This window comes from Canis lupus, chromosome 9 (genome assembly GCF_003254725.2).
Source record: "Canis lupus dingo isolate Sandy chromosome 9, ASM325472v2, whole genome shotgun sequence".
Classification (NCBI taxonomy): Eukaryota; Metazoa; Chordata; class Mammalia; order Carnivora; family Canidae; genus Canis; species Canis lupus.
Genome location: NC_064251.1, coordinates 57,937,197 through 57,949,374, shown reverse-complemented (window position 1 = coordinate 57,949,374; position 12,178 = coordinate 57,937,197).

The following is a 12,178-nucleotide window of genomic DNA, read 5'->3' as shown; positions in this document are numbered from 1 at the left end:
AGCTAATGTTATATTGGCCATTCTCCACCAGTGATTTATATAATTGGAAAACCCAAAATGCAAAGTTCTCTCATAATCCGAGAGATCTAATCGGGTTTTTAGATACTGTTCTCCTTACCCAGCAGCCTACTTGGGATGATGCCGACAGCTCTTGCAGGTTCTCCTCACCACCGAGGAGAGAGAACGAATTCAGGTGGAAGCCCAGAAGTCTGTCCTGGGAGAGGACAGACAGCCGACTCAAAACCCAGACCTCATAAATGCTGCCTTCCCTTTATCCCGCCCCACCTGGGACTACAACTCGCCTGAAGGTAAGGAGAGACCCCGGGTCCACCGCCAGACTCTAATGGCAGGGCTCCAGGCTGCCGCGCGCAAGCCCACCAATCTGGCCAAGGTCTATGATGTGAGGCCGGGTAAGGGTGAGAGTCCAGCAGCCTTCTTAGAGAGAGTCATAGAGGCTTTTAGGCAGTGCACCCCTATGAACCCAGAAGCCCCAGAAACAAAGGCCACAATTATCATGGCTTTTGTTAACCAGGCCGCTCCAGACATTAAAAAGAAATTGCAAAGAGTAGAAAGACTGGGAGAGAAGAGCTTGCAGGACTTAGTGATAGTAGCAGAACGAGTCTATAATAATAGACAAAGTCCGGAAGAACAACAAACCAAACTAAGTGACCGGCAGACCCGAAACCTGGCCAAGATCCTGCTGGCCACAACCATGGACGACCCACAGGAAAGACGGAGGCACCTCAAGAAGCTGGCTTCAGGGACCGGTAAGGAGGATGGCCCTGGTCCCCCTTGGGAGTGCCCTAAGATGAACAAAAACCAATGCGCCTATCGCAAAGAGGAGGGCCATTGGGTAAAAAGCTGCCCTAACAAAAGATCTAAGGCCCCTGCCAAGATCTTGGAAATGGAGGACCTGGACAATTAGGGGAGTCAGGGTTCGGCACCCCTCCCCGAGCCCAGGGTAACTCTTAAAGTGGAGGGGCAACCTGTTGAATTCCTAGTGGACACTGGGGCACAACATTCGGTTTTATTACAACCCCAAGGGAAATTGACAAACAAAACTTCATGGGTGCAAGGGGCCACGGGCACCAAACAATACTCATGAACTACCCGAAGAACTGTGGATCTCGTCAAGGGTCCCACTCCTTCATGGTCATCCCTGAGTGTTCCTACCCGTTGTTAGGTCAGGATTTGCTCACTAAGATGGGGGCACAAATTTGCTTCCACCCCGAAGGGGCAAAAGTCCTAAACAAGAAGGGGCACCCGATTCAGGTACTTGTCCTGAGTTTAGAAGACGAATATCGTCTCCACCAAATGCCCTCAGCCCCAATGACTGACATTGACCATTGGCTGCGGGAATTTCCCCAAGCGTGGGCAGAAACTAGGGGAATCGGGCTGGCCCAGCATCGACCAGCCATATACATAGAACTAAAGCCGGGGGCAGACCCTGTCAGGGTCCGCCAATACCCCATGCCTCTAGTAGCACGAGAGGGGATCCCACCCCACATACGGCGACTACTGGACTCTACGAGGCCACCAGGCACCAGCAAAATTTCAAATGGACAGAGGCCATGAACAGAGCCTTTAATGACCTTAAACAGGCCTTACTGTCTGCCCCGGCTCTTGGGTTGCCCGATCTAGCCAAGCCCTTCTACCTATATGTGGACAAGAAAGACGGGGTGGCAAAAGGGGTCCTTGTCCAGTACTTAGGTCCCTGGAAGAGACCCATTGCCTATCTCTCCAAAAAGCTGGACACGGCCGCTGGATGGCTCCCATGCTTAAAAATTATTGCTGCGGTGGCCACTATGGTCAAGGACGCAGACAAACTGGCCATGGGGCAAGAACTGCATGTTACCACCCCCCATGCTATTGAAGGGGTACTCAGCCCCCAGACCGCTGGATCAGCAATGCCCGTCTGACCCATTATCAGAGCCTGCTGCTAAACCCCACCAGAGTTTTATTTAAGCCACCGACAACCCTGAATCCGGCAACGCTACTCCCTAACCCAGACTGGGACCCCCCCTCTGCATGACTGTCAAGAAATTTTGGCACAGGTGCACGGAATCAGAGCTGATCTCCAGGACCAGCCACTGCCGAATGCGGACGCCACCTGGTACACGGACGGCAGCAGTTTTGTCCGCGAAGGAGTCAGATATGCGGGAGCAGCCGTAACCACGGAGACAGAGACCGTCTGGGCGGAGCCACTGACAGCTGGACCGTCGGCCCAACGGGCAGAGCTGATCCCACTAGCCAAGGCGCTGACCATGGGGGAAGGTAAACGAATAAACATCTACACCGACAGCGGGTACGCCTTCACCACCACTCACATCCACGGAGCCCTTTACAGGGAGAGAGGGGTCCTGACAGCAGAGGGAAAGACTGTTCAAAACAAAACGGAGATCCTTGAACTCCTGAGGGCCCTCTGGCTGCCCAAGGCCCTAGCCATCATCCACTGTCCGGGGCACCAAAAGGCAGACACACCAGTAGCCAGGGGAAACCGGCTAGCCGATTTAAAAGCAAAGGAGGCAGCCCTTGTGGTGACCCAGGTCTTAGCAACCAGACGACCTGATCCGGGGGCACCGACCCTGCCTGACACCCCCAACTATACTGATGCTGATTTACACTGGATCAAACGCTTGCCTATGACCCAGTGCTTGCGTGGCTGGTAGAGAGCTGCAGACTCCAGCATCATCTTGCCAGAGGAACTGGGACGGCGAGTCCTACCCAAAATACATCGGAGTACTCACATGGGGACAAGGAAGACGGAAGACCTCATACGACATGCAAAGATCACTATTAAAGACTCTCGAGCAAAGATCGAGCAGATTGTGGCGAGCTGCCACACATGCCAGTTAACTAATGCCACCGCCCATGGATCTAACCCAGGCACCCGGCTCCGAGGGAACCGCCCAGGAGCCTACTGGGAAGTGGACTTCACTGAGGTAAAACCTGAAAAATCCGGGTATAGGTATTTACTAGTGTTTGTAGATACTTTTTCAGGATGGACAGAGGCATTTCCCACCAAACATGAAACGGCACAGACCGTGACCAAGAAACTGCTGGAAGACCTCGTGCCAAGGTATGGTTTTCCCATTAAAATTGGGTCAGACAACGGCCCAGGATTCGTCTCTAAGGTAACACAGGGAGTGGCACTAGTACTTGGGGCAGATTGGAAATTACATTGTGCATATAGGCCCCAGAGCTCAGGACAGGTAGAGAGGATGAACAGAACATTAAAGGAGACCTTAACTAAATTAGCCCTGGAGACTGGCGGGGACTGGGTGACTCTCCTCCCCTTCACCCTATATGGGACTGACTCCCTACGAGATCATGTTCGGTCTTCCTCCACCTGTTATCCCCAATTTAAAATCTGAGGTGCTTGCTGAATTTGATGATCACCAACTTCTTTTCTCCCTCCAAATGTTACAATGAACCCATGAGCAGGTGTGGCCTAAGCTGAGGGCCCTCTATGAGGCTGGGCCACCCCCGGACCCCCATCGATATCGGCCAGGTGACTGGGTGTACGTGCGGAGATACCAACACCAGACACTTCAACCTCGCGGATTGAAGGGACCTTACATCGTGATCCTGACCACTCCCACCGCTCTCAAGGTCGATGGGATTACTCCCTGGGTCCACTACACCCACGTCCGGCCAGCTGACCCACACGCCGTTCTCAAGGACTTTGTTCCAGAATGGAAAAGCCAACCGGACAAGGACAATCCCCTAAAGCTAAGACTGCGCCGTTCTCACTTATTTCCCACCTCCAAGACTCCCTAGTCCGAGGTTGTCCTTCAAAATAGGAGATTAGAATTAGTCTTCTTACAACAAAGGGTTGGGGGGGTTATGTGCTGCCTTTAATGTAAATAAGAGAGAGAACAGCAACAAGGTTGGTGAGAATCCTGGTTTAATCATTCCCCTGGCTCACTCTGAGAGCAACCTGGACCCATGATTGGGTCCTGCATAGGATCCTCTGAAAAAGGGGTGAATGTGGGACCCAGGAAATTGAACAAAATCCCCTACCCCTGGACAAGCAGAGCAGGACTGACTCTATTTTGGGCTGCACCCACCTTGCGCTGACCTGCTTATTACTTAGGGCACTGCCCCGCCCCAATCAAAGACCAGGACACACCCTAACCGGAAATCCAACTCAGCGGACCAGCATGACTGTGCAACTTTCTGCGTATCCCATTGGCCAGTTAAGAATCTGCCTTAGGGGGATCCCTGGGTGGCGCAGCGGTTGGGCACCTGCCTTTGGCCCAGGACACGATCCTGGAGACCCGGGATCGAATCCCACGTCGGGCTCCCGGTGCATGGAGCCTGCTTCTCCCTCTGCCTGTGTCTCTGTGTCTCTCTCTCTCTCTCTCTGTGTGACTATCATAAAAAAAAATCTGCCGTGGGGTGAGGTTGGGGTCAGCCTGGGTGGCTCAGCGGTTTAGCACTGCCTTCAGCCCAGGGTGTGAACCTGGGGACCTGGGATCGAGTCCCACCTCGGGCTCCCTGCATGGAGCCTGCTTCTCCAGAGCTCTGTCTGTGTCTCTCATGAATAAATGAATAAAATCTTAAAAAAAAAAAAAAAAAAAAAAGAATTTGCTTTCAGCTCAGGTCCTGATGATCCCAGGGTCCTGGGATTGAGTCCTGCATCAGGTTCCTTGCTCAGCAGGGAGTCTGCTTCTCCCTCTCCCCTCGCTTTTGCTCTCTCTCTCTCTCTCTCTCTTTTTCTCTCCTCTCTCTCAAATGAAATCTTTTTCTTTTAAGATTTTATTTATTTATTCATGAGAGACACAAAGAGAGAGAGGCAGAGACACAGGCAGAGGAAAAAGCAGGCTCCATGCAGGGAGCCCAACGCAGGACTCGATCCTAGGACTCCAGGATCTCGCCCTGAGCCACCCAGGTGTCCCATAAAAATCTTTTTTTTTTTTTTTAAAGAAAAAGGATACAGTACTAAACAAGTTCCATGCACAAGAGTATTCAGTGAAGCACTGTTTGTAAATATGTGTAAAATTGGATACAAACTAAACGTTTAGAGAAAAGGTTAAATTTTTACACCCCCATCCTAAGCAGCAAAAATGAGAGGAAAAAAAAAAAAAAGAATGAGGGAGACCTCTGTGTGCTAATGTGGAACCACCTGCAAGACTATGGTTAAATATGAAAGGCAAATGCCAAACAGTATGTATAGGATATTTGTAGTTGTGGAAAAATATGTATATTTACATGCATAGGCACAAAAATTCTAAAAAGATGCTTCCCCCTAAATTGTTAACAGTGAATGGTGATGGGGGATGAATATAAGCCATTTAGACTTCCAAATTTTTTATTTTGTGATGTTTTAATATAAAATAAAACAAGAAAGTTATGCCAAATACGTGTGTATATTTCCACATGGAAAGCTGTCAGTTTACTGAATAGCACAAATAGCATGATCCCATCTTAAAAAAAAAAAAAGGAATGTGTGTGTTGTATTATCTTGCTTATTCATTACTTCATCTCACTTGTTGGACACAAATTTGGGGCTTAATAATCATTTGCTGAGGGGCACCTGGGTGGCTCTGTTGGTTAATAAACTGTTTCTTGATTTCAGCTCAGGTCATGATCGCAGGGTCGGGAGATTGAGCCCTCAGTTGGGCTCCACACACAGCATGGAACCTGCTTAAGGTTCTCTCTCCCCCTCTGTCCCTGTCCCTCACCCCCCTCATGTGCCCTCTCCCTCACTCTCTCTCAAAAAAACAACAAAATGAGACATAAACATTTGCTGAATAAATTAAGATGTATATTTCCTGGAAGATATATGTTAATATCTTAAATGGTGCTGGTTTCTAGGTGATAGGACTACAAATAGTTTTTATTTTCTTCTATTTGTCTTTTTCCCCTGAACTTTAACAGGTATTATGTGCATTACTTTCAAAACTTTGATTAAAAAAACAGAATTTAGGGCAGCCCGGGTGGCTCAGTGGTTTAGCGCCACCTCTGGCCCAGGGCCTGATCCTGTAGCCCTGGGATCAAGTCCCATGTCCGGCTCCCTGCACGGAGCCTGCTTCTCCCTCTGCCTGTGTCTCTGCCTCTCTCTGTCTCTCTCATGAATAAATAAATAAAATATTTTAAAAAAATAAAATAAACGAACTTAATCATTTCTCTAGAAAATTGGTGACTAACAGGCTGGTCAATGGGCCAAGTGGTTGAGGTCTGGGGACATGGTGGAAGAGGGCGGTGGAGAGGCCAGACGTGCTGGCATAATCTGTCCAGGGCACACTCCCAGTAAAGATCCTTTCCCCACCGTCCTGATGTCCATCCCAAACAAGCATCGCACTCACCTGGAAGGTTATAAAATCAGCCACATTGCCAAGCCCCGGCCCAGAGGTGGCTGAGGACACTGCGGTCTGGAGCCTCCAGAGCCTGGTATAGTACCAGGGTAGCCCGCAGACCAGGGCTGGCTGCTACTGCTTCTTTGACATCCCAAAACATTCAAGGCCTGTTTACCACTCCAAAGTCATACTCCCCATTTCTCTTGAACCACACATTCTCCTTCACCGCCATTAAACTTGTCACTCTTCCTGAAATACACCTCGCCCCTCACACCTTCACCTGTGCAACTCCCCAATCTGGGATGTGGCACCCACTTTGCCTCTTGGCACACTGTTTCCCATGGGAGCCAATCCTGAATGCATATTCAGAGTCACCCCCACCAACAAATAGGGTCTGGAAACAGCCAGCAGCCACCCTGTACCTGGAGTCCCAGGGTCTTCAGAACAACTCACCTTCCCTGGACTCTGATCATCCCTCCCAACCCCATTCTGGGCAGATGGCCTGCAGCCCTGAAACTGTGGCTGGCATGCCATGTCCACCCTGGAGACAGGATGCTCAAGCAGAATGCTCTAGAACCTTCCTCTCTTACAGATGCCCAGGGAGGCTGGTAGTATCCTGACCATCCCCTCATCTGCTGGCTCATAAACAATTCTTAAACATCAATAAACAGTCCAACACCCCATTAGAAAATGCTAATCTTCCAACCAGCGCATAGAGTAAGGGCTTCCCTATTGGCACAGAATCACCAATGGCTCAGGAATCTCATCTTGGAACTGAGAGGGGGAGCTTCTGGCTCTCCTCCCTGGCCCCTCACCCAACCCAACACCAACCCAAGCTTCTCCAGCTGGGCTCAGTACCTGGCACCTCTGCCAGGCCTCATAACCCCGCAAGATTCCTTGTGTCCTCTTCCCCACACCTCACTCCCAGCAGGTGGGGGACGAGCCCTGGATGTCCTGGTGCAGGAGGACTGGAGTAAAGTGTGACATTTGTTGGGAGAGGAGACTGAAGGCCCCTGGAGTCTGCGTGGGCTCATCCCAGGCACACACATTTGCACACCCCATTTCTCATAGCACCCTTCATTCCCTGTCTTTATCAAACTCCCCACTCCCACATTACGACGGGCCTCTGGATGCTGAGGATGGGGTGAGGTAAACCAGATGACACAGGTCCTGTTCCTGGAGTTCCAGTTCTGCTCACTGTCCCTCTGGTTTGGATATCAGTGAGTCCGTGGCCCCAGGTGAGGGGTGGAAGAGCATCCCAGAGCACTTGGCATGCTAGAAACCAGACCTCAGCATCGGGCAGGGCCAGAGTGGGCAGGGAAGCCCAGCTGGTATCCCCTATGATGCACTCCACATCAGAGGAGCACAGTGAGCCCCTGGGTGAGCCTGGGTCTGATCCCCTCTGCACCTCCAGTGCCCACCCCCACTGAACACAGGCTAAGAGAGAGCAGAAGGCTGAGAGAGCAGGTGCCAAGGCCCATGCAGAGCAGTAGGGTCCTCCAGGACTCTGTCGTGGGTGAAAGGGACCCTGTCCACAACCTGGCCTCTGGACATCAAATCCCACCACTACCTGTGGCTGGCTCCTCAGCTGTGTGGCTTCGGGCAAACTCTCATCCTCTCTAACCTCAGATTCCTCCTCTGGTAAATGGGCATCATGGTCATGCCTCATCACTGGGTTGCCGCATGGATGAAACGAGAATGTCCATGTAAATGCCCTCAGCTCAGCACAGGCTCCGAGTGAGCACTCACCTGGTGACGGGGGGATATCGCAGGGGCCATCTGGTCCTCTCCTTGGGCCCCCCCACCAGGCCCTGACCTGCCAGCCAGCCCCCAAAAAGCTCCTCTTCCTAAGGCAGTTGGGGATCCAGGTGGGATGTACTCTTGACTTCTTAGGGCTTCAAACAGAAGATCCCCCACCACAGGGCCCACTTAGCCTGGGGCCAACCTCTCCTGCTGGGCTCTGCCTCCAGCCTCTTTATCGGAAGCCCCTTATCTTTCCTATTCCTGTGGCCCTAACACTGCCCTGGTCTCCATGCTTAAAGGAAAAATCCTTGGACTCCCCCTACCAGCATCTGGGCCCTCTCATTACTCACCCCTGTGCAGGCAAACTCCTTAGCACCCCTGCTCCTCACATCCACCCAGCTCCCCTTACTCACCAAAGCCACCCCCCATTTCCAGGTGTGTCTCTGTCCTGCCCCAGCTTCTTGACCCAGCCTTCCTTTGAGACTCTTCCTTCTCTCTTAGCCAATCTCTCCCTCCACACCCTGCACCCCTACCACTCTCAGGTCATCGGGCGCAACATCCATGTTGGTCCTTGTAGAGTGTGCCTGGCACAACTGAATGAATAAACAGAGAGAAGCCAGAGCCCAGCAGAAGGGAAAGGGATTGAGAGGGCCGCAAAGGCCATTGTGGTATAGGAAAGGAAAGGCCATTGTGGCGGGCAGAGGGGGCGCATCCCTATGCAGATAGGGACCTGCAGGTGGCTGAAGAGGCTGATGACGGATGGAGGGTAAGGATCATAGATCCCAACACTCTGGACTCCAAACCAGACCCTGCCTCCACTTGCTCATGTGCAAAGTGAGTGGGGCCAATAGCCCACCCCAGAAGGTATTTGGGGGGATTAAGCAGCATATGATGCCAGCCTGCTCCTGTTTCGTGCTTGCTATAGTGGCCTAAGATCACCTCTTTCTCACCACGAGCCTGGAAGCAGGTCAGATTACTGTCCCCATTTTTCAGATGAGGAAGCCAAGGCCAGAAAGCTTAGGTGGTTTGCCCAGGGCCACAGGGTTCAAAGGTGATGGGATGGGCTTTGAACCCAAATGGTCTGACCCCAGAGCCAGGGCTCCCAAACACAGCCCAGCAGCCCAGCACACCACAGGTGTTCCAGTAGTAAAGGTACCCACCCAGCTTGGGGCTTATTCTCTGGGGTTGCCTAGAGGTGAAGTCAGTAAGGAAGCTTTGGTGAAGGCTTTGGCTGGAAAAATAAGGACACAACAGGCCAGATGAGAAAGGACAGAGAACCTCGCCCTTTGGTCTGGGAATCTGAACGTGAGCCAATAGCCATAGGGAGCCAAAGCAGGTTCTTGAGTGAGAGGAGCCCTCCAGCATCAGTGGGCAGGGTGCGTGGAGGGCACCATGTCCATAGAGCAGAAGTCCTATGTCCTCTAAGAGGACAAAGATCAGACCTGGCTCATTCAACCATTCAGCCCTCTGCACCTGGCTCAGTGCCTGGCACATAGGGCACACTACTGATGGATAAATGAATGACAGACTGCCTGAGTTGCCGCATTGAAATGGATTACACCTTCAACCCAACAGGTTCCATTCTGAGACTTGCTCTACAGACAACCCAATGATGAGTGTACAAGGTTCTCCCACACAACAGTTATTATTTTGTTAATAATAACAAAAGATAGACCACAATCAAAATGTCTGTCACAGCAGGCTGGTTAAATACATCAAGGCCATCTGCTCAGCAGAATGCTATGCAGCTGCAAAAAGATGACCACCCTGCCACAGCGACATGGAAAGATCTCTAGGACCCAAAAAGTGAAAAGAGTAAGGCAGAGACCACAGCACAGAGCTTTGTTCTGTTCGCTTCTTATGATCCCATCAACTGTCTGTGTGCCTGAAGAAGCCTGAGAAGGGCACCCAAGAAGCTGACAGCAGTAGCTCTCTGTGGCAGGTGGAGGCAGGAAGTAGGAGCTTCACCCTGCTGTCTACAAATAACTTTGAGCTGCGTGGATTGTTGCATATCAAAATAATTAAATTTAAAATACTTTGTAATGGATTCCAGGGTGAGGCAGGGTCCAGGCAGGAGATGGTGAAGAGAAAGATTTGGCTCAGCCCTGCTATCTGGCCTAGGGGAGGCAAGGCTGGGACTATGTGGTGCTGGATGTGTCACAAGAACACCCCTCAGGCCCCCACTGAGGGGTGACTGGGGCAGCAGCAGGAGGTAGTGAACTGGCAGGGATCACACATCTTCCTCCCACAGGGCAGCCTGCCTTTCCGATGGGTGCCCCTGATGTGCAAGGGAGGCAAGTCATTTGCCTGCCAGGTCGCTGGCCTGGTAATAAGGAGACGTTGGTATAAGAACTCCTGTACCAAGCTCAGACTTGCTCACATGCTTCACTCCATTCATTCATTCATTCATTCACTTATCAGACAACTCTTGAGCTCCTGCTCTCTGCCAGGCTCTGCATTGGATTCTGGGGGCTTGCATGTAAATCAGAGGAGGGCTAGGAAGACACCGAGGGCTGGGATTCGAAGGACTAGTCAGGATCCGTGAATGGGAAACCAGGCAGAGGGCAGAGTACAAGCAAAGCCTGGTAGGTGAGAGGGGAACAGTACCACTAGGATGCAGACGTGGGTGCCCAGGCTCACCCTTCCACTGTTGGCCCAGCCTCCAAGTAGAGCTGGACACCTGCCCATTCCATTAACACCCAAAACTGGACACCCCAGGCTCAATGTTGGAGCACGAGGGGAGGAGCAGGAGAAAAACAAGACCTCGGCAGCTGGACTGGGGGAGTAGGTGTGAAGGCAGAGGGCTCAGACCCACAAACGGAGCAGCCCAGCAATGTGCACTGCAGGGGTGAGGGGTGGGTGGGGGTGGAGGGGGCGGCAGCTGCTGTCCCTCTCTGGCTGGGCGATGGGCAGGGCTGATAGCAACAACACTGGGCCAGCTGAGGGGGCTCACTGTGGCCTCCCCACAAAGTTCTTTATCAGCAGGATGCGCCGTTGCCAGGGAGCCTGCCTCAGACCCTGCTCCAGCCGTTGCTGGGAGGATTATCAGAAAGATTTGAGTCTTTTTAATTAAATCTGAGCCAAATGCAATCCTGTACCCGCCGCTCAGAGAAGCCCATTCAGTATCCTGTTGACGTCTCCGATAGCTTTGTCTCACAGACTCCGCTATCAGGCCACCTATCTGGTCGCAAGGCAGGCACCCCCCTCCATCCCCAGCCTGACAGTGGCGGGCACCTGGCGAGTAAATGCGTGGAAGGGCCCTCTCTGCCTATGAGCTACTTGGACTCCAGAGAAACTGTTCTGAGCCAGGCAAGAAACCAGGCATCTCTGACCCCTCCTCTCGGCCTTCAAAGTCACCTCCCTGGGACACAGTGCTCAAGCTCACATCTCTTGAGCTTTTACTCAGTGCTAGGTATGGTACCCAGTTTGTGGATTCCTCAGGCTACAACCCAAAAGGAAGATTCTGTTATCATTTCCATTTTACAGAAGAGAAAATGGAGCCCCAGAAGGGGAAGTCACTCACCCAGGTCCACACAGCTAGAAAGTGGCAGAACCAGGATTCAAACCTGGATCCTTCAGACGCAAAAGGCTCCACTCATTGGCTACATCTACAACTTTGAGTGCCCAACCTGGGCCTCCTCGACTATCCCAGCCTCCCTCTTGCCAAGGCCTCCTGGTCTCCTTCCAGAAGCTCTTTCCACCAGTGGTCATAATACCAACAATACTAAGAACTCACACTTTCCGAGTGTCCACTGTGTGCTCATTTGGGCCTCACCCAACCTCAGGAGGCCGACTCTATTTCTTGATGGAAGAGTGAGTCACTTGCCCGGTATCACAAAGCCAGGGAGAGTCCCACCGGGGACTTCCTCCTTTAAAGCTAGCCATCTCAGCCTGACTCCTCCCCAAAGGAGGCAAGTCCTGGCCTGGCACAGACAAGGAACGGGAGGCAAGTCAGGGTCGGGGCTCAGAGTTGGTTCACCCTGTGGCCACAGAACAAAATTAACTCGATAAATAATGTGGGCATGTGGGGGTGGGGTGTTCTTTTTAGAAGACACGGCAGCTCCAGGCACCCATGCCTATGCGCTGACTTTATAGAGCTAAGTTTTAATTGCGAGCCCCACACCCTGGCTGTA